Source organism: Microcebus murinus, chromosome 17, assembly GCF_040939455.1.
Source record: "Microcebus murinus isolate Inina chromosome 17, M.murinus_Inina_mat1.0, whole genome shotgun sequence".
In the NCBI taxonomy this organism is placed as follows: domain Eukaryota; kingdom Metazoa; phylum Chordata; class Mammalia; order Primates; family Cheirogaleidae; genus Microcebus; species Microcebus murinus.
Genome location: NC_134120.1, coordinates 12,233,906 through 12,257,242, shown reverse-complemented (window position 1 = coordinate 12,257,242; position 23,337 = coordinate 12,233,906). Strand labels below are relative to the sequence as shown.

Below are 23,337 nucleotides of genomic sequence, written 5' to 3'. Positions count from 1 at the left end.
CTAATTGCCAAAAGGGATTTTTCCCTTTTGTGCTCTTTTCTATAAATTAGCCATATAGATTGGTCAAATTGATCTGTCCAGATTTCCCCCCAAAATTCCCTTCCCCTTTGCTGACAGTGACAGTCATGACCCTACGCTACTTTTGCATATGGCCCAGTCACCCACCCTCAACTGCCTCTCACCCAATCTACCCATGGCTGACTAACAGCAATTGCAGCAGAATGTACTGGGCCTGGGCTTGACTAAACTCTGGAGTGGACTCGAGAGAAATATAACCTCTCCCTCTACTAAGAGACAAACGTGTGTGAAGTCAGGAGAAAGACAGGAGAAGGAGTGTCCCACTGGCAGGAGGAGGAGCCCTGAGGGTTCAGAGAAGGGCCAGTTCAGGGATAGCAGGTGAGGGGCTGGGGGCAAGGAGGGTAGACAGCAAAGGGACAGCACAAGCTGGAAGGAAGGGACGAATGTGTGCACAGGGAAACACTCATGGCCCGGCCTGACTTCGTGGGCTTCCAAACAAAATCTCATGGAAAAGATAATTGAAATTAAAATCGGAGCTTATTAAATTTCTGCAGGCCCAACCCAATTTCTCATAGTTCCCAGTAATGTGGATATATGCTAATTTCCTTGGCAGCCTAAAATAAAGCTCTTAATGTGATTTGAGTCCCTTAGAGATTAGCACTATTATAAATATAAATGTTCAAACACAAGCAAGTTGAAACCAAATGCCTGCCCCCTAAACACTGGCTTTCAGTTAGATGAACGTTTTCCATTGAGCTCTTGGATACATAAGCTAGAAAACAGAGAGTTAAAAGGGCTCGTTGGCTAATTCTCAAGGCCAGGCTCCTTCACAGGAAGAAGCAAACTTAGTTGCTGCTCCGGACATATATAATCTGCAGTGGTTGGCAGGACAGTTTTGGATGGCAATCAGAGAAACACTAATTCAGAACTTCAAGTAGGGGCTTGGGTAGGGGACGCGGAAACACCGATCAAAACAGAAGGTCTTTACTCAACAGCCAACCTGCAGAACATCTCCTTCATGTTCTTACTGCTCTGTACAGCTTACAAGAGACTCACTAACAACTAGTTATAAATAGACATCAAGGAGTTTGTTTACCTAACTAAGAGAAAACAACGTTCGAGTTCTTTAGAAACACGCATTTGACACCACACCAATGAAACTGCTCTGGGAGCAGAACCCGAGCTCACCCCAGCCAGGCTGGTGTTTTGATGTGGTCATTATTCGCTCAGCAGAGCCTCTGTTTGGTAACACCTTGTTTGCCCAATTCTAGGTACTCAACAATTTTAAAAACATACCTATTTGAAGAAAATTCTAAAATGAAAGATTTTTTTCATTAATTCGTAACAAGCTTCCCCAAAGTTAGTCTCAAAGTGCCTGAGATTTGCCAGGACCATTCCTAAGTCAAGGAAAGGCAAAAAGACATTACATCAACCAAATATATTCTTGAATTTTTGTAATATTGGTGCACAAACTAGCCAACCAACATACCTAAGACTGCAACTCCTAAATGTTCTCACTACTGAATGATAAAGTGCCAAGTATCTCCAAGAGGCAAAACAGTAATATGTACGGTGCTTGTCCTCAGCACTTACTAGAGGTTCCTTTCTTTCTAGAAGATGGAATCACTCGGGTTTGGTGCAATTGTACGATAGCCGTTGTAACAGCATGGTGAATTGGTCAGGTAATATAACACTTCACCATTTCTTCAATTTTAGTATTTTCTACCTATTTGGTAACTGCTCCTTCAGCAGAGATTACGAGAGGCTGGTATACCCACGCAACTTTCACTCTGATTTCAGGTGGTATCCAATTCGCTTCACAAATACCCACCCCCAGCCCACTCTCTCTCACCTGAGGAACTGTTTGACTCAGCTGTTGACTCTGCACCTCCACCTGTCACCTCCCCGGAATGCTCAAGTCTAACTCCAGCTAGTGGTGCCGGGAAGGAACACTACTAGCTGTGTCAGAGCCCTGGAGGAACTATCTGTTCTCTCCTTCCCTGCGTTGCTAAAATCTAACTCATGTTAGAGGCGTTCTTCAACCTCTCTGAGCCTCCATTTCTTAATTCATGTTACAGGGAAAATAAAAAACTCTAGCTGTAGAGTCGCAGAGGATGAAATGACTCTGGGGAAGGGCCCGGCACAGGGAGTGGCATTCAGTCGTGGTGACTCTCTCTCGTCCCCTTCTTATTTTTTCACTGAACTATCAGAGATCTCAATTTCCCTTTCCTGGGGATGCTCTTTATTTAAAAGGAGATTACAGGGAATGCATATATGAAGGGAGTAGTGTAAAACATCTGAAAGCTGGTAAAGCTCTTTGTGCAGAGTTTGTAATTTTAAATTTTAGGATCTTATTTCCTAACATCGTTAGTCCAGGTAAGTTCTTAAAGACAAGCATTCAACTAGACTCAATACCTGTGAGCTTTCTGCCTGGGGAAGAGTTCTGGAGTCAACAGAAGTGATTTCTTAAAGACATCAGTGCAGAAAGGGCAGCTAAATTTTGGGCCTAATCAGGGTTGGTTTCCAACCCAACAGCAAGAGCCTCAGACCTTGTCCTCAGCCACGCGGCTCCCACCTGGAATGCTCTATGAAGAATGCTCTGCGCAGAGCTGGCCACTCCAAAAAGCCCGTGCTGGCTCCAGAGGAGGGCAGACAGCTAAAATCGAGGAGGGAGCCTTTCACGAGACAATAATATTTAAAAATGAGGCATCACCCTGGAAAGGAGAGACCTGGATGTGAATGGTGGGTATATCCATGGACTCGTAATGTTATGGAAAGTATTAAAACCACCTATTCCATCACATACCTAAATCGTTCGACTCTGAGCTACTTCTATCAACCTGAAGTAGGTAGTTTGGGGGAAAAGACACAGGCAATACTGTTCTCCATTTAGATTTATGGAAACTGCTACCCCATTCAAGGTAGAGACCTCATGCCCTCCCTTGACCTCAGTTATAACCTTGTTATGGGGCCTTGAGGCTGATGCTTCTCCAATTTCTCAAGAGCCTCAAACCCTCGTTTGCTACCAATTAGATCTGCATACACATCAGGCACAGAAAACTCAGCGTACCCCAGAGGGAACTTTCTGAGCTTTCTCAAAATCTGCCCCTAAGGGTCCACCCAGCCCCCCTGACAGCAGCGTACAGCCTGGCTGGACACTCTTCTCTTCCCACTGCCACACTGCCACACCACCACCGTCATCCTGGACATCGCTTACAGAGGTCTCCTCTGTCCACCCCACTGCATCGCTCACCCAGACAATGGCAAGAAGCTCCGAAGTCACCTTCTGTCATCTTGCCGCATCCAACCCCCTCTGCACTACTCCCCTTAAGCCACAAAGCGATTGGGTCCCCCCTCTCCTTCAAATGCCCCAGTGGCTCCCGTTATCCCCGGCGAGCTGGCCTGGACCCAGGCCCCAGCCTCCCCTCTCCCCACACCTGCCTCGTGTGCCTTAAACTCACGTGACTACTGTCAGCCTGACACCTCGCACCTCCGGCTGAGCACGCGTGTCCTTGAGCTGGGAAGCCACTCTGCCTTTTGCTCTCAGACTCAGCTCAAACATCACCTCCTCTGAGAAGCCTTTCCTGACCAAGCCCCACCTCCGCAGCATGCCCTTTTCTTACTCTGCTGTTGAACTCCCTGCTACCTGTCCTCTGTCTCCTCCCCGAGGGCAGCGCCTGCATTTTATTCATCACTCTCGGTCCAGGTTCTAACACAGCGCAGGCTGTGTAAGTGTTTGTGGAATGAATGAATGAGCGGATGGAAATTAAAACTCTTTAAACAGGTCCATAAAGGTGGTGTTATGCTCAAGGAAGAGGGACTCATTACATATTTTAAAGGAACCTCAGGACTTTCTGGGACTGGGATGGCAACTAGTGTGGGGCAGAGTCTAGGATGTCGAGTTAGGTCCCCAAGTTTACGGTATCACAGCTTTACCTCAGCCAAGGTATCTAACGTCTCCGAGCCGCAGCTTATTCATCCATGCAAATAAGAGGAGGATACAGCATCCGCACAAGGGCTAGGAGGGAATGTGCCAAGTGTCCGGCGAGGTTGGCACAGTGTCCTCCTTCCTCAGTTAACAGGACTGAACCAAACATAGACTCTGGGAAAGGAAAGGCACTGGCCGGGAGACAGGAGGGGCACAGCGGCACTCCTGGCCTCAAGGGGCGGACAGTCAACTTGAAGAGGCAGCGTATCTTCACTGGGAAAGGTGAGAAACGTACAGCAAGTCAACGATATTGGATGAGTCATGAGGCAGAACAGGCTCGATGCCAGGTTGGCGCGGGACGTGCCGTGCACTGGGTGGGGAGGGCAGGGGCGGGGGGTGAGCCTGGGGGAGAAGGAGGGCCCACCTGGGGACACAGGCTATGGGGCCTGGGGTTGCAAGGGATGCCGCAGTGAAGAAACTGGGTTTGTTGCCTTTAGACTCGTCTGTTGCTCTCTGCTGCCCCCTGTTGGTGTGGAGCAGGAAGAGGAGGAGGGCGGGAGGAGGGTGCAGGTGAGAAGAGGCCCAGGAAGGAGGGAGAAATGTAGCAACTGGGAGCAGGTGCTGCAGGTGGGGAGAGAAGAGGAGGAGGGCTGCTTGGCCAGAGGTCTTGTGCTGAGCTGTGGGTCACCTTGAAACCTCCTCTCTTTTCTTTCCCTGGAATACCAGTCACACCCTGTCCTCCACCTATTTTCCTTTGTTGGTCAGAGGCTTATTCTCTGTCTCCCAAGACCCCCTCCCCGGCCAGCGTGAACCACTGGTGTGACCAATGTGAGGGGCACTTGGCATTCTTGGGACTCTTGGTACCCAAGCATTTCTTAAGGCCAGAAACTATTTTAGCTCTAAATACCTCCATTAATATGATGAGGTTTGTGGAGATGCAGAAAACAAAAAACCAAAACCAAAACGGCTGAAGGGGCATCAGACAGGGAGGGGCAAAGGGGTGAAGGAAGCAAGTGCTAACAGAAATCTTGTCCAGCAATAGACTGGAAGACAGTGGTGGCCAATTATCCCTTGGGAAAAAAAGTTGCACATAACTTTTCCCATTTGCGTCAGCCCAGTGCTTTCAACTTACGAAGTGTTATTAAGCGTTAAGACTTAGATCCATTGACATGTTGGGTCAGATAATCCTTTGTCGGGTGGGGGGAGGGCTGTCCTGTTCACTGCAGAATGTTGAACAGCATCCCTGGCCTCTACCCACTAAATGCCAGGAGAAAACCTTGTCTAGTTGTGACAACCAAAAATGTCCCCAGACCTTTTGACCAAATGTCCCCTGGGAGGCAAAATCGCCCTGTTGAGAACCACTGCCTTACATTATTGTTAGGGGCTACCCAGACGCCCCACCCTGTACTTCCCCCGCCAACCTCACCCCCACCTGGGCAGTACGAGAACGCCACAAGCTGGCGTCCACCTCCCCATCCACTTGATGTTCCCAGAAACAGCAAGAGAAGCTTCTTTCAGAAGCCCAGGAATCTCTTTCCAAGTCCAGACCTGTGAGGGGAGGGGGTCTGTCTCTTGCCGTGCTCAGAAACTGCAACCCAGTGGACTTCACGACTGCCCAGGGGGCTCCACACCCAAAGCCCTGATCCCCCAACTTCCTGGGCAACCAGAGATCCAGGTTGAAGTGCTTGCCCAGAAGCAGATCTTAGGTAAACCTTGGAGATCTTGTTTTCCTTTGCTGTCTGTTTTTCCCCCCTCGTTTTCTCCTCCTTTTGCTCTCCCCTGAGCTTGCACAGAGTGAGTAGAAGCCACAGTACTACTCATGTGAGCAGGAATCTGGGTCCACCCTCCCTCAAATTTCAACAGCAAGTCCTGGAGATAAACAAGAAAGCCTTCACACAAATACACAATTAAGTTAATTGTGGGTCTGACAAATATTTTTTTCCTGAGGAATTAAGTACCCATTTAGGGTTAGGCCTCCACGCTGAGCCTCTGTCTGAAAAACAAGACTGCAAGAAGCTGATGGAATATGGTGAATGTTGTCAAAGTCCCTTATTTTTAAATCAAGGACAGTGCGTCCTGGAGGTGAAATTCCAGCCAGCGCTGAAGCCAGGACCAGACACATGATTCCTTGTTCTGAGGGAAGTTACCTGACGCTCCGTCCCCCACACCCAGACAAGGATCAGGGATGTGCTGGTACCCGGGAGGGCGGTATGGAAGGGTGTCCTCGGAGCCTGAGTCACTGACTATTTCTGTACCTGAAGAGATGACTTATTTCATGGAAACCCTTCACCTGGGGCTGTTCGTAAAACCACGCGCTCGAGGCAGCTGAAAAGAATCCCCTAAAGGGCACCCGTGCTTGCTCCCGTGACATTGTTTTCAGTGAAAATTAGCATTAGCTGTTTTCAGCTTTAACCTTAAACTCCAGCTGGCTTTATCTTCTCTCACTTATTATCATTGTATCGCAGTGCACCGTGTAAAGGTCACACCTGTGTTTACACGCCATACGCCGTCAAAATACCATGAAGAGAACACTATGTGGTCTCTATCAGAAGATCAAAAGAGGAGAGGCGAGAAGCAGGCCTTCCTCCTAAAGCAGGGCCATTCGGTCTTTCCCAAACTCCGCGCCGCCCCGAGCACGGCTGCCGCCTCCGGGCTGCCCGCCTGGGCGGGTGCGTGCTGTTTTATTGACGGAGAAACAAACACGGCTCAGCACCTGTCCGGTTTCAGGGTGACTAGGGAGTTTCCAATCTGGAAATGAGAACACTTTTACACTGTACCCAAACATTCTTTTTTCTTTTCTTCTCCCCCCACAAGCCAAAATTAGAACAAAAACAAACATACACAGGGCTCAATGGCGCAGGAAAAAGAAATTCAAAAGTTAAGACATTTCGTAAGAAAACCACTGAGTAGGATGAAACTCACCTGGCCTAGAACCTTGGGATTCCTTTGACTGGGGAGGGGAAGAGGGTGCACCCCAGGGGCCTGGGAAGCCACTGGCTCCTTAGAAAGTTCCTCCTGGTTGCCCAAACTGTTGGGGGCGTGAGGAAGTCATAGGGAAAGTTGATGGAGAAGGAATTTTTCTTGTCTAACTTAGTGGTGCCTTGAGGTGCAATTAATAAGTAACTGCACAGAGCAAGTCTGCAGCGAAGACATTCAGCCCCCGACTCCCGCTGCCAGTGCAGAGATAACCTGATACTCTTCACCTGGCCGCCCAGCGACCTGACCCCTGCATGGACTTTGCTAATTAGCATAGTCCCTCACGGCCCAGCCTTGGGACTGGCAGTCACACACGACTCTCCTACACTCCAGTGTCAGTCTACACTGGGCCCTCAGAGAACCCCAGGTAGCCTGCCAGCCAGTGAGCAGTCCCCAGGGGCCACTGCCCACAGTGGACACAAACCCATGCTAGCCCCAGAATCCAATTCATCTTCAATACCGCATCTCCCGAAACCACGTGGGGAAAAAAAGCCTTTTCCTTTAAAATAATCTTCAATGAAGCCAGGCTATTACTGGAACTGATCATATATAATAACACCTAAAATGTCAATAGAAATGTACAGGGCTGCTTGTCTACTCACCATTCTAGGCAGCGATGAGTCATTAATTCATGTGAGATTTATCAGTTTACAAAAGATCCCAGATAAATTAATTATTTAGAATCATGTGAGTATAGATTTATGCTCTGGTTATCTACCGTGAAAAGCATTTTTATTGGGCTGTTCTCCCCAAAGCGCTACCATTCCGCCGCCCTCCCACCCACCGCCGCCACCGCATGCCCTGCAGAGAGCTCGGAGAGTGCAAAGTACGCTGCAGCCCGGCCAGAGGTGGGGCCGGGTGTGCTGAGTGTCACCAAACATCACAAAAACACAACCGAAAGAGAACTATTCTGAAAGACTCATGTACCATAAAAGGGGAATTCCAGAAGCCTCTGATATTAGCAATTTGCCCCTCCATTCCCTTCCTCTCTGGTTTCAAGATGAGATGATGACAAAAAGACTGACTTGTCAGAAACAACACGAAACTCCATCTAGAAACGTGCAAACCGACATAGAACAACTTGTGGGAATTTCCACACCTGCTCTTCTGATGTGCCTCACATCAGAGAAGGAGAGAGAGGAGATAGGAAGGGACCTTCGCCTGCATCTGCCCCCGTGAACACTTATGCACCATCTCTGCTTTCTTACTTTAAAATGAACATCCCTGCATAGGGAGTACCTGCTTTATTTTTTTCCTGTTGGGCCCAAATAGTTTTTCCAAAGTACAAGTTCTGAGATGGATTTTTTAGAAGCAGAGATAGCTGGGAATTTTCTCTAAACTAGTACAAGAGTGGATGTTTCTCCTTTCACTTTCCATTTTTATGTATGCATGTAAGGCCAAAGGTGCTGGTTAATTTCGATAGAGTGTTTTGGAGAGGAGACACCCTCCACCCTGGCGGGTGAGTGAACATTTATGGGGCATTCACTTTTGACTGGCCTGAGACATTAGGTGGTGTGGGAGAGTTGCATTAAGGACATAGAAGTCAAAATCCAACAGAATAGGGAAATGAGCCAAACAAAAATGGACATATAGATACAAAAAAAAAAAACAAAACCACCCACACAAACACAGATGAATGTACATCACTGGCTGCAGTTTCTATCAGCTGAGCCAAATCTGCTCACCTTGCAAAGATTCTCCGTACAGTGGGGGCGGCCCACACGTGCACATTTCTTAGTTTCTGGTGGCCAGCTCTGATGTTTCTGAATTCCTTTGGGGCCATTGACATCATATCCACTTTTTATATTTTCCCAACTCAACCCACTTTCATGTCTTAAAATTATTCATTTTGGTATCATTTACATAACGGTAAAATGAATCCATCTTACGTGTACAGGCTGATGAATACTGACAAACGCACACACTGCTGTACCCGCTCTCCCCATCAAGACAGGGAGCGCTTCCACCCTCCCAGAAAGATCCCTCGAAGCCACTTTGTTTTTAAATTATTTGCATCTGAATGTTCTGAGTGGAGACTATCAAGCCGAATGTGTGGGAAGCAAGCCGAATCATTAATCGTCTGCAAACACAGGTAGGAAAGGTTTTGAAGATGGTGCGTGAGCCTGCGCAGACCTGTCTGCGGGGATGGGTCCTGTTGGGAAACACCAAAGGGGCTTCTTAGGGACTGGCACGTGGGTCCCTCTCTGCAGTCCTGCTGGCATTTGATCATGTAACTGAGTGGGTTTCTTTTCTGTTTTTTTTTTTTTTTCTTTAGGCATCAGGATTTATATGTTTAGAAAGAAGGAAGTTGAGGCTGCATAGTCAAATCTACCATATTCTCGTAGGAGCAAATGCTCCAGTGCTCTCTGATTAGGAGGGTTCGACCACAGCTCAGAGTCCTCGCTTCCAAAATTCTGTTGCGACACTGAGAAAAGAGTTCACATGACCAGGCAAATTAAAAATTCTCTTGGCATTTCCTGTTTCCCAGATTTCAGAGAAGCCCTTCAGGGAATGTCTGGCAGAGGGTGGCACGTTCAGGATGAAGGAAAATGGTTACTTTTGGGTCCCCACCATCATCACCACATTCCCCAAGTCGCCACCTGGGCGCTGTGTTGGCCTCGTGGCCTGCCAAAGGGGAGGCAGGCAGGGCTGGGAGGAATCCCAAGGCCATATATGCTCCTGCAGGGTGGGGAGAGGGTACCCCTGCTCCAGTGAGTCTGCACTCCTCACTGTCCCTTCTGCCAACATTTTTGCAATGGGACCAGTAGTGAAAGACCTGCTGCAGAGCAGGTGCCAGGCACCTCTCAACTTCTGGGCATTAGTTTCCCATAAAAGATTAAGATACTTCACAGACGTCTGAACTGTGTCTTCAAAGCAAAAACAAAATAAAACATGTCCCAAAATGTTATGCAGGAAGTAGTTTTTCTTTTTTTTTTAAATCACTTTTCCAAAATGGTACCCTGAGGTGATCCTTTCTTAAATCTCCCAGCAATCAAAACAATGCGGTTGAAAAGTTTACAACTTTCAACCCTTGAAAAGGTCACCTCCCTGCCTCACACCCTCATGTATTAAGAGCATAACGGATATTTTGAGTCACATGTATTGTTCTTTGTTCATTTGCATTTGGTGAAATCCCCCCTTTGGACCAATTTAGTAAGCAGTGCCTTGGGCTTCCTAGCTGATTGTTCTCTTAGCTTTTAGGTATTTTTTTTGTGTGTCAAAAAGTTTAGACTCCCAACCAATGAAATGAAGTCATGGCCTTTGTCATTTATGCTTTCCATCTCGCTTGGGATGGAATTCCTCCTCCTTTGCCCTGAACTAAGACCTTCAGGCTCTGTTGAAGTCCTCGTGCTCTAAGATGCTGTGAGAGCCCTCTGTCCCTCAGCTCCTGCCCCTCTGACCTGCTGCTGAACTGACAGAGTTCTCCATAGTCCCGTCACAGGTGGGTTTGGTACCCACCGCTAGACTGTGTTATTGAAGGTCTTAAGAGTTCTGCTGCCATTTACAAAGTGGCACTGGAAGAGAAACACTTGCCAGATGGGAAATTTGTCCCAAGCAGCCACAGCCGCAGTGCAGGGGGAGGCTCTCCCACTCAGGGAGAGCCTCACCTGCAGACATGTTGCCCAACGAACAGTGCTCAGGCCCCAGGGCCCCTTCGTGCCGCCTAAAGCACTGTGCATCTCAGCTGTCATGGGCGGCCTGAGGGCTTTCAGAAGCCGCCTGCTCACTCTCCCACCTCTGTGTGTAAGCCGATCGTGCAGCTTTCAGAAACATATTTCTTTCTCTATGAGTAATTTAAAAATGACTCATCCTCAGCCTCACCAGCCGGGACATGTGACCTGCAGTGCTGCCTGAGTGTATCTATAGATGTGTAAACCAAAGCAGTTCTTAGAACACAGATTCCCCCTCCCACGTGCTGTTTATATCCCTCGCTTCACAGGGAGGCAGCCACGGCTGAGAGGAGTGGCCGGGGCTGCCCGCTCTGCGCTCAAACCTGGGATGTGCCCCTCAGGGGAAACCAAGGACAGCACTCAGTGACAGAAAATAAAAGAGACAGGCAAAAGGCCCAGTATACTTATTTCGATATCAGTAGACCATCAGGAAGTTCTGAGAAAAACCCACAAAAATCTAATTCGATGAGGATCCATAGAAACAAAAAACTACTCTAAGTTCTGTCTCTTTCTGCCCCAGTAGAAATTTAGACCTAATGAAGTAGCAATGACACCCACACCGACTGAAACCCCACCTATGTGTCTTTATTTCTAAATCAGAAAAACGTCCCTGGGATCTGCTTGTGCTTTGTCTTGGTAACTCACAGACATGAAAATGTTTTTATTTCTCCAACTTGTCTTTATTCCTCCATCACCAGAGAGTGGTGTCAGGCCCTGCCCGGCGACACTGCTGTTGCAGGAAGGCACGCGGGTGACACAGCTGGCAGGCATTCTAGAGAGTGCTTCCTACCTCTTTCTCACTTCCTATTTTTATTAAACCAAAGCTGAACTCATTTGCCTGCTTCGTGAAGACCTTCATAATCTGGCCCCTCGTCTTATTTGCTAGCACTGTCTATGTCGTTGGCACAATTTATCCTTGGCTGCCACCAGGGTGGCCCCTCTGAGGAAGACACCAGAGCCTTCACCCTCCCAACCCATGCCTTTCTTCCACCTTTCTTCCACCCTTGCCCTACCTCTACCTTCCCGGAGCCCTCTTGTCATCATCACCCAACTCTTACTCCCATTCTTCCAGCTTAGCTCATCCCACCTGAAAACATTCCAGGAAACCTTCCTTACCTGCCCATTCACGCTGTCTCTACTGCCTACAGCTCCTAAATTCCCCGCATACTTCATGGCCTCTGCCCTCCAGTTTTATCTGCTACCTACTACATGACTCTTTATATTCTCCAATGCTTTTTGCCTGCAATATGGTTTGGTTGCAAGTTCTTTCAGGACAGGTATCACACATTTCACTCCCATGTGGCCCCACCGTGCCTAGCTCCACAGCAACAGGCAAACTGAGCTTCAGATTAAGAGAAATAACCTTTTATTTTTGCCCAAAAGGTATAATATGCAAGTTCTTACCAAACTTTTGGCCCTGTGTTAATTTTGACTGCATGTCACCTGGAAGATAAGCTTTACTTTTTATCCTAGGAGGAGGCTACATGGAGAGGAATAAATGCATTGAATATTCAACAAAGTGACCAATGCAGGCACTGATAGGCATTTACGTAGCACTATGTGTAAACATTGATCTAAGCACCTAACAAATAACAATTCTTCTAAACTTCACATTGACACAAAAACATAGGCACTATTATTATCCCCACTTTACACACGAGAAGATTGAAGTATAGAAGGTAACTTGTCCAAAGTCACACATATAGAAAGTGGTTGAGCTGGATCTAAACTCAGGCAATCTAGCTCCAAGGGTCTGTGCTCTTGGTGGCTGTGCTATATCCCTGTTAACGGGGGTGTGTTTTTACATGGCTTCTTTCACTGCAGCAAAAAGGAGCCTGTCTTCAACACGAACACCTTGTCGCAGTTGTATATACTAAACCCGTCACCATGCAGGTCCATTGTAAAGAAAACTGGTGGTGAGACGTAATCTTCCAGGGACACTTCAAAAAGAAGAATGGCAATATGGGACCTAAATAAATAGAGTTTTCTTTGAACTGTAAGGGGGTAAAATCTGCCAGTCTACTCTCAGGACCCTGCAAAATGGTACCACCCATCCACTCTCTGTAGAAACACCAGATTTGAACTTCTGGACAATCTTCAGGTAGGCTCGCTGCAGACAAATATTACTACACACAAAACATAATCTTCCCAAATCCTGCATTTCTCAACATAAACTCAATAAAACCCAAATCATAGCTGCCATTAGATTTGTTTACTATGTTTTAAATATGATCTTGAGACCCACACATGGTACGCTTGAGAACTCCAGATTATGTACAAGAAGAAAACCTCATCCTGGTGGTCAAATCACGGCAGGAAATGATGCCACCGACAATTATTCATGTATTAGCAGTTGCTTAAGTACCATAAGGCTTTTAGGGGAAAACACTGGGAGGTAGTGGTTGGAAATGAAGCCCCATTATTAATGTAGTCAAGCTATTCAGCTGGATTCAATAAAATAAAAAGCCCTGCCCAGACCGATGTCTGTAGTAGAAGATGCTAAGAGCTGTTTTTCAAAAATCTGGTTTTATTGAATCCAGGCTTTATACACAGCATTCCTTCTTCCTGAATGGCTAAAAAATCATCCCATGCATTTGAAACCACTCAAGGAGAAACGGACTTAAGCCGTGTCAAGAAAGCACAGTTAGATTTAAGGGAAAGAACTTCATAGTGTTCAAGGTGATTGAAACCTTGCTAGCCCTGTGAATAGATTGTCCAGAAAGGCTGAGAAATCCTCTTCTGTTAATTCAGGTCAGGTTAGAAACCATGACTGGGAGCCTACTACGTGCCAGCCCCTATATGGTGCCCTGCAAGGCCCTGGGGACACCGAGAGGAACAAACACAACCCCTGCTCAGGAGGAATTTACAACCCGAGGGAGGGCTAACCAGCTCAGGGAGAAGTGTTTGGTTTGGATGAACACCACCTAGTGTAACCGTCAGTCTCTGGGTGTCTGTCCTTCTCCCTGGGCTTGTTGCTGTCCCTTTTCATGTCTCTGGCTCCATCTTCATTGTTCCCGGACTGTTTGTCCCCTTCTCCCAGGCCCCTAGCCGCAGACCTCCCCGGCCTGGGTTGCCGCAGGCATCTTCTGTGTTTATCCTCCAACCACATCCTTGGCCAACAGCTGTGCTGCCTCCACTGCCCTGCCCGGCGGCCTGACCGCGCTTGTCGGGGGTGCTGGAGAGACATCTCTGACCCCAAATCTCTCTCATGCTAACTGGCTGCACGACCTGGAAGGGAGCCAAGGAGAAGTTGACTCCTCTGGGTTAAGGCATCGGACGCTGGTGTTTTACATTCACCTGAGCAACTAACAGTTACCGAACGCAAAGGGTCCAGGTACGGAGAGGGAGACAAAGAAGATCAGGCAAGACTCCGTCCTCAAGGACCTGATGAGCTGCAGAAAAGGGAAAAGAAAGATCTAAGCCAAGGGAACGTCCCGATAATAAACAAGCAATATGACAATGTTAGAAACAGAGATAACTCCGGGGTAGGGTCCATTTCAAGCAAACAGTTATTGCTGAACTCTGCCTTAGATGGGCAGTTCTTGTGCCAAATCACGTTGAAGCTGTGCTGCCCGCCTTAGAGCAAGTCCGTTGTCTTTTTGTTCAACCGGGGTCCTCAATCCAGTATCAGTCACAGGCAGGGTTGCAGAGCCCAGGGGACACAAAGCTGGGACGCAAAGCCTGGCCTCGCAGCAGAAGGAGTGTTATAGATTGCCCAGTCCTGTGCCCAGAGAGAGGCAGTTAGCAGGGAAAACAGGGAAAGCAGCAGGTGCTAAGGAGAAAGACCAGACAGCACCAAGGGAGGGAGAAGGACATGCCATGGAAGAGGAGAAACTGGACTAGCCTTAGGGTGGGCTTGGGAGGATGAGGATTTGGATGGGGGAGGTCAGAGAGGGGCCATTCCAGATGATGTGAGCTGCCAGGAGCCCTCGAGGGGCAGAGAGGACCACGCACAGCCTGATTGGCAAACGAGGGCATGAACACAAGGTGCACGATGTCACCGGCAGGGAGGATGCTGGGCAGTTTGCCACACTAGCTCTCACTGGCCCAGACCACACAGTGACACTCTCTGTGTGCTAACAATGAACCCAGGGAAAGACATTTTTTGGAGACAAATGGTATGATGATGAATTGGTGTGTTCCTTAGCATGATGTTAAATAGAAGCAAGTATTAACAAATTCCTCCAACACCGTGCAGATTATATAATTATACTGGCTTTGCGTATGACAGCTTACCGAGGGGAAATGGGGAATCATATAGATTAAGTTTGGGTAGGAAAACACCAATGACTGCAGTGTTAGGAATGGCGTGCTCCTGAAAAGGGACAGTATCACCTTATATGAGTTTTATTCTCACGCTGGTTGACTGACTTACCTCCCTTCCTCCCTCCTTTTTTCCTTCTATCCTTCCATCCACAGAGCATTTCCCAGGTGCTGGGCATCAGGCTAGATGCTGTGACCACACAGAAGGGTAAGACGCAATCCCTGCTCTAGGGCGCTCACGCTCCAGCCCGGAGACCAACAGCTAATGGGTTCTAATGTTGCAAATCACAAGGTGCTATAGCAGCAGAATGTGGAAAATGCCACGGGAGCACCATAAAACAAAAGGTGGCTTTTGTTTTGAACTGGTTCTAGAGGCTTCCTCTGCGTATAATTCTATAATAAATATGTCTCAGGGTTCAACTGTTTCTCACAGCTACCTCCTCGCTCTCTTTTTCCCTCCATCACCTATCACCTACCTCCCCACCTCTCTCCATCCATACATCCACCCAGCATCTATCTATCTAAAAACATTGTGAACACATAGCCTTCTTGAGACAGGTTTCTCTTCTTGCTCCAGGGGAAGGCTGGCTATCCAAGATCGTTTTGCCAAAGTGAAAGCTGATAAGGGAGATTTAGGGTTCCTCCTCTGGAGGCCTTTGAAAACAGGATTGTTCTCCTCTGGCTGGGACGGTTGGGTGGTCCTGCCTAAAGGCAGAGGGGCCTACTAGAGAACCTCTCACGAGTTTTCATTCATCCTTGTATCCTCCATTCCTGAGAGCCTGTAAGTTTCCTTGGACCATGAGTAGCTGCTACCCTCAATACTGTATTGATACTGTAATAATACTGTATTTCTCGCCTCAGTGTTTGTCCCACGCAGATTTGTGTGGGACAAACACTGAGGTGAGAAACAGTGGCCCTGGAGGGCACATTTCTGGACTGCATTTCTGTAGTCTCAGAGGTCACCACTGCTGCTGGCTGCGGTTCTACTAGGGACTGCCCACTCGGCACTGACAGTCACACCAGGCTACAGTCATCCATAACTGACATCAAGTGCCAAAAACCCATGAGGTGCTTGAACTCCGAATTTCGTTCCATAGCTAGCGTTTTCTAATGCTCTAAAGCTTCTGATCTGTTTCCAATTGGAGGGAGATGAGGACTACTCCATTTATTGTTAAATTTGGCCTTTGCAGCAATAAATTTCCAAAGGTTCCCTATCTTCTGTAAGGTATGAAGTCCTCCCGGAATGCTAGGGCTCTCTAGAAGGGCTGCGTGTTGTGGGAGAGGAAAGGTAATCCGAGGGTGGTATCTGGAAACATTGCTTAACAACAGTTACTGCACTTTCCCTGCTGGAGCCCAAACCAAAGGGTTAGCCACCCTCAGCAACAACCTGGATGCTATGCATTTAGCAGGCTCAGCGGTCATCAGTCTTTATCTTGGGGTCTTATCTGTCTTTGATAAGAACTGTTTATTGGCCTAACAGCACTGAATAAATAGACCTTTAGGAGGCTCTGGTTTACTCTCCTGAAGTATCTTCTGATTCTTAAAGTCCAACAAGGGCTTCACAGGTACAGGTAGGCACCTGATAATCCCTGGTGACATTCATTCCTTAACTGATTCCATGGAGGGCTTCTTTTGGGCTGTCAGAAAAAGCCAGGCCTCATTTTCTAAACTAAATGCAAACAGAATAGTTTTTTCCCTTTTGCATTTTCTTTACTGGATAGATACCAATGGCCACCCTCAAAGCAATTTTAAATTTTTATCTGTTGGGAAGAACAGAGATGATCCACTTATATTCTTGTAGACATTTTTTGATGTTTTCTTTGTAATTATAACAACTGAGCTAATGTAATCAATACCTACATGCTTTCTGTAATCACTGATCGGTATACAAGAGGAAGCCCCACATGGCAGCTAAGAGGACCAGCATGGGTTAATCCCAGCTCAGCCACTTATTGTGTGATCTTGAGCAAGCTGCTAACCATCTCTGTGCTTCAGTTTCTTCATCTGCAAAATGGGGCTAATGACAGTACCTACCTCATTAGGTTCTTGGGAGGATAAAATGAGTTGTTACATATAACATGCTTAAAACAGAAACTGGCACCTGGTAAGTACTCTTATAATGATGAATGAATAAATCATTGAATGGATCAACACCAAGCAGATGAGACAGCATCTAGGAACCTGGGTTTTAAATGGAGTAAAATAATACAGCAAAGAGCTTGGAATGGTGCCTAGTGCCTAGTAAGTGTTCAATGTTAGCAACTGATAACTTGGGGTACCTGGGTCCCCTTTTTACTTTGAACTGTTTTTTATAACCTTGACTTAATCCTGCTCAAAGCTCAGTGGTACTACATTACATTTTGCTTCCTTTCTCTCATCTTTGGTGCTCAGGGGGAAAAGGCCAAGCCCCCAACCCAGGTCAGAGGGAATCCTCTTCTAACCACGTGAGAGGCAGAGTCACATTCTGATATAAGACCAGTAAGTCAAGTCTCATTTTGGAGTTCTTCTCCCATTTTATTGCCCTTCTACAAATTTTCCCACACATTCCTCTTTATATGTCCTTGAGTCTTCAAACTTTGGGGCCACTTACACCCTTTAAAACCTTCATTCACTAGTACTTCTATTTTTCACATCAGGAAACATATGCACAAATGACAACATGAACTTAATCATGGGGGGGTATGAAATTAATCAGGCTAGTCATGGATGATCACTGTGCTAACAAATATGCAGGTCTCACATGGGCTGCTGTTGCTGGTTGGCTGTGCATTGGTACAAAGAGATTATACCAACTGCGTGCCTTCCTCCAAAGTCCTTAGAACAGGTGGAAGCCAATCTTTTAATTAGGCATTCTTAGCAAATAGACTTTTTTGAGGAGATTGATTTATTTTTGAAATAACACTAGCAAAATATTATAAATTGAGTGTCTATGAAATTTTCTCACCATTATAATGTTAATGTTTTCTTCTGTTCTGAATTCAAAGTGAGCTGTTTTATAGAAGTCTAAAAGCCATGCTCTAAGCATTCTTAAGCCATGTGCGATGTGTATCCATCATCTGACAATGGTCAGAGTTCACTGCTTACTTTTCAAGTTTCAGTCCCTCTGTCAGCTTAATGGATTTAAGGGGGGAAAAACCCACCCTAATTTCTAAGATCTGGCCTTTTAACCTTTTAGGAAATGAAAGGGTTTAAATAGCCTGCTGATACATCTCATAGTGTCTACCTTGCAATTTTACTAGCACTGTGTGAATGAGCCTGATTCACAGCTGGAGTTGGGGAGGTTAGGAGATCCTGATAAATTCAGATAAAGTATAAAAGAAAATGCTTAGCAACTGGTGGCCCAGCAGGGTTCAAAAGGCTTCCGAGAGCAAAGCACTTATAATCATGAGATGGGAAGAGAAGTTACTGACAATAGCCAACAGATTGATCACGTCATTTATTCTTGCAAGAGTCTCGTTAAGTGCTCTCACAAAACAGCATACGATGCAACAGGTAAAGTGAAACTCTAGAAGAAGTAGAGTCAACTATATAGAGTTAGTATGTTTCAAGTTATAGGAGATAAAAGTAATATGTATATTAGATAGAATATCAAATGTGTTTGTTGTATTTCAGAGTTAGATTTTAACTTTGACATATAGTTGGGTTGTTACCTACCAGGCACAGATTATTCTAACTGGCTTCCATGGTGCAGAGCACGTTGGGCTTCCAATGAACACTTTCTAAAGATGGATGGAACACTTTACTAGGTAACACATAGTCCACACATACTTTCATTCATTCACTCACTTGCTGAATGAGTATTATTTACTCACTCATGAGTATTACTCCTCACTTATCTGGGCTTTTTTGAGCAGGAACAATGCAAACATTAAACATTCCTGGGACTGCCTGGTCCTGATGAACTGGCAAGATGTATCTTGCTTTTTTAATCGAAATATTACTATTTTCCTACTTGGATCTTTGGGAAGTCAAGAATCATGCTCTGAGAGTAGGAATCAAAATGATGAGCAAAGGGCTCCCATTTAAACTAGCAATTCTGCTTGAAAATGTAAAAAGCTTCCTATGAAGTCACGAGGGCAGAAAAGTCCTAGTGTACTAACAGGTCTCAACTCAGTGTTCATTCCTCTTCCAGATTACCTTTTTATTCACTTGCATGATTCTCTGCATTTCTACTGACTCTACACAGGATGTCTATAAATAGTAATTAAAAACTAAAAAAAAAAAGCATCCTACTGTTTAACTTGAAATTGAAATACTCTTTCAAAACAACAAAAAGCTTAGCTATAACATAAAAATTGTGACCAATTATCCTTTTTGTTTTATTCCACAAAGAAATTCGCACATCAAAGATGAAGAAAAAAAAATTCTGTTTTCAGGATATATTTTACCAGGCTCATTGTTAAAATACACACAAGCCCCAAACACCAACTCTACCTGCATATTTTGGGTGTTATTTGTTTAAACCTGTTTGTTTTCTTAGTTAAGCTAAAAATGTTTTTCCCTGGTGTTTCTGAAGGGACTGTTAGACTAAAATAGAAATAAAAATAAATGACATGTTTAAAAAGTTACAGTCATCAGACCTGGAGCAAAGTACAGAAAATGGATGGAGGAAGTGAATTTTAGGATCTGTGTAGTAGTTTTCCTATTTTGGTTGCTCTAAATAGATGTGGAAAAACAAATTGCAAGAAAAAAGTACATCTCCACCCTGTACAAATGGAAATGAAAATTTATTCCTCATATGGAATTAAGCTCAGAAACAAATTGATATATGTCCATATAATGATTTTTCCTGTTATTATAGGCCAAACCCTGTTACTATAAGCTGTAATAATTGTATAAGATCTCTTATTTGTTCCAGACTTTTTATCATTTGGTATATTCTTGACATGACTGAACTTAGAAATCTTAGGGGGTAGCAATCATAAAGAAATATTTATTATAGAATACTGACTATAATCGAATTTGACTTGAAGTTTCCTTTTAAGTGAGAAAAACATAATAATTTCAGCTTAGAAAGGGCTCCCCCTCCCCCTAGATAATAGACTCCTCTATCAGGAGACCTATGGCTTTGGGGAACCCATAAATTCCTGGACAATATTAGGCTAAGTTTCTTGTGTTTCTGAACTTTTCTGAGGAGAAGGTAAATAGCTTTAATTTAATTTTCGAAGGATACACACACACATACATCTATAATATACATATATATGACTCTATAAATATACATATATACACATGTATATATATTTTATCATTTAATTCTTAAAAACTCTATGAAATAAGAACCATTTTGATACCCATTTTACAGATAATAAACTGAGGCCTAGAAAACAATTTGTCCTGCGTCATATGTCAGTTTGTAGCATGGTCCATTCCAGAACACAGATCACCTCTTTTCTAGGTTAGCAGTTGTTTCACTTGATGCTTAAGGGACTCCATCAAGACTGTGAACCCAAAATGTTATTCACTGCAAAACAAAATTACAACTTAGAATTCCCAGTTGGTACATCAGCATGTGTGGACATGGGTGGATGTGTGGATGTTTGGGGTTGCTTTTTGGTTTTGTGACTCTACTTTTCTTTTTCTCACACGTGCTGATGGGTCTCTGCTCAATTCACATCACAGTCTAAAGTTAAATGCCGAGTCATACTTTTCTGAGACCCAATGAAAGAATGGGACACTCATTTCCATTATTACCATCCTAAAGAGGTTCTAATGCCCTTCCTCAATCTAATCACATCTCCCCCAAAACTGAATTTCATGGCATTCCATTAAGAACCACATAGCATACTTCCTTTTAAAAACGTTTCTTGTCTGCCATTTTCAAGTAAGATGTCACAGTGACGCACAAGTCAAAGTTGAGGGGTATCTGTCTTGACACGCTACAGAAGTCTACCACATTTTGTCGAAAGTCACCTTCCTCAAATATCTTTAGTCATAAGGCTGCCTCCAATTACCTTCCAAGGCTCAGATACAGTTCGTTCCCTGGACCCTCAAGGGCCAAATCACCAATCTGTAGGTATGAAAAAATCCTGGAAAAGAAGGTTTGGACCTAAAGGTTGCAGGACTTCTCCTTTGTTAAGCCTCAAAGGATACAGGCAAATTTGAAGACTTATTAATTTGTCTGTTGATTCAAAAAATGTGCATTGGAAACATAATTTAAGTTAGACTTGGATGTGGTGACTTACCTAAATGCCATAGTCAAGTTAGCTAACAGGGTGCTGTGCTGCTCCAGACTCTTGCACATATATCATTTCCAAGAGTCATCTCCAAAATATTTAACAACCAGTGTGGTGAGCACCCAGCCCAATCAGACTACACTTCAGCCGGCTGCAAACAGCTGGCACAGGTGTGCTGGGGCATCCCAGGTGAATTCCAGCCCTGGGTAGTTCAAGGTCCCTATTGGTGCTAAAATTGTTTTGCCAATGGATTTAAAAAGGAAGCCAAGGCTTGAGGAAGGTAAGAGGTGGCCAATCAGCTGGTGAACAGTAGAGACGAAATTCAAGATTTTCTGAGCCCTGCTCTATGCTCCTCCCACTACACAGGTGCCCTAAAACGTCCTGAGGCAGACAAGCTCGTCTGGAGCCCCGCGCCACACAGGACAGTGAAGCTACTGGAATGACTCCGGAGGGGATCCATTTAGACGCCTTCCGAAGAGTGCCAGGGGCCCGCGGGACAAGTGCCATCGACCTCCAGCTTTCTGCCGGGCTTGCAGCTCTCAGAACCGTGTCACTGTCATTTCTGCTGCCTGCAGTGTGGGAGGCACTCGCCCTGCAGATGTGACTGGGGATGGTGGAATGAAATTTGACTTGGGATGATGGGACGGGAGCTGAAAACTGGACGGCATTCTCAAGCAAAGGTAAATCTAAAACGTGATCTCAGCTGGAACTCCTGCCGTTGTCCTTTGGCGACGTCTGTTCCCAGACAAGCCGTGCCGTCTGCTCCCATCAGCATTCCGCACGGCCCACTGACAGGATGGTACTTTATTAACACGAGAGCAGAGGCAGGACGAAAAGGAGTGTTTTGAGAACCCTCAAGACAAAATCACTTGCCGACTATTCAGTACTTTTCTATTAATATAATGATGAGAACCAGCCTAAGAAATTGGTCTTTCTCTTGTCCTCTCTCCACACTTTTCTGACACTAGAGATCCACTGGGCCTGAGCAGGGAAGCCCACGAGACTGACGCAGGTGGCCTGGCACCTGGGGACCAGATTCCACAACCGTTTTGCTTTCGCCTTATGACAGGGTGTTTGTGTGCCTGGCACAGTGTTCAGTGCAGTCAGCGCCCGTTCAGGAAATGTTTGCTGATTGAGTGAGTGAGTGGATGAGAGTACGAAATGACCGAGTTCGTGAATAAGTGAGTGAATGATGAATGAGTGAGTGGTAGGTATGTGGGTAAATGGGCAAGGGCAGGAATACTCAGTCTTTTTTCCCTTTTTTAAGTTGCCACATAATAATTGCACGTGATTATGGGGTACATGTGATAGTTTCATACACGCATATAATGCGTAATGATCACATCGGGGGATTTAGGATCTCTATCACCTCAAACATCTATCATTTCTGTGTGTCGGGAACATTCCAATCTTCCAGCTGTTGTGAAATATACAATGTTATTGTTTACTGCTGTCGCCCTACTGTGCTACAGACATCAGACCTTATTCTTTCTATCTGACTGTATGTTTGTACCATTAACCAACCTCTCTTCATGCCCCTTTCCCAAAGAACTTGACGTTTTTGAAGAGTAAAATATAAATTTAAAAAAATAGTCTTTCACTGATTGCCGGGAGCCCGTGGGCAGGATGCCCTTTCCTAAGGGCGGGCAAGGGTGAATATTCAGCCACCTTCACACAGTTGACCTAACTCCCCTCCACTAAGGGTGCCTCTCCACAACATGAAGAGCAGCACAGAGAACACAAAACACCAAACCTAACCCAGGGCCTCTGGTTCTGGGGACAGGCCCCCTACGTGATGCTCTCCCAGAAGGGCCTGTTGCAGTCCTCTAAATATCCACCACGTGCTTTCCGACTGCAGCCAGGTCCATTCCTGCCGGGGAGGCCCTGTCCCTGGCAGCCAAGACCACTGACCCTTGTGCCCCTCTCCTGGCCAGTGGAGGGAACTGCCTGGGACTGCAATTTCTGCTCACATTTTAAATGGGACAGCTACTTCTCCAGTGCTGTGGAACCTAGCACAAGATGCGACAGATCAATATTGGTGGATGAACAACGAAGACATTTTGGCAAGTTAGACTTTTCCCTTCAAATGGTTTGGCTTTTACATTTTGGTGACAGTCAGGAAATCAGAGGCCTGAAGTCTGGGGTAAGAAGGAAGTGACGGTGGCCTCTCAGAGGGTGACGGGACCCTGTGGGAGGTTTCCAAGTTGACTCTGCAGAGTCACTTAGTTGACTCGGGATGGCTGGGCCAGCCTCCCTGCAGTACGGGGTCCCCACCTTCTGGAAGAGGCAGTGGTGGAGAATTAGC

The 23,337-nt window shown here is 45.8% G+C and overlaps 1 protein-coding gene and 1 long non-coding RNA gene across 2 annotated transcripts in view; one reads left to right on the top strand and one right to left on the bottom strand.

Moving 5' to 3' along the window:
- Positions 1 to 23,337, bottom strand: part of BCL2 (BCL2 apoptosis regulator) — a 172,510-nt gene that overhangs the window by 26,451 nt on the left and 122,722 nt on the right. The gene's annotated exons all lie outside the window — the stretch shown is intronic.
- Positions 8,852 to 22,565, top strand: LOC105876729 (uncharacterized). The gene is made up of 4 exons (XR_002221988.2): positions 8,852 to 9,014; positions 15,013 to 15,064; positions 17,248 to 17,334; positions 21,399 to 22,565. It is a non-coding gene; the product is annotated as an uncharacterized LOC105876729 (long non-coding RNA).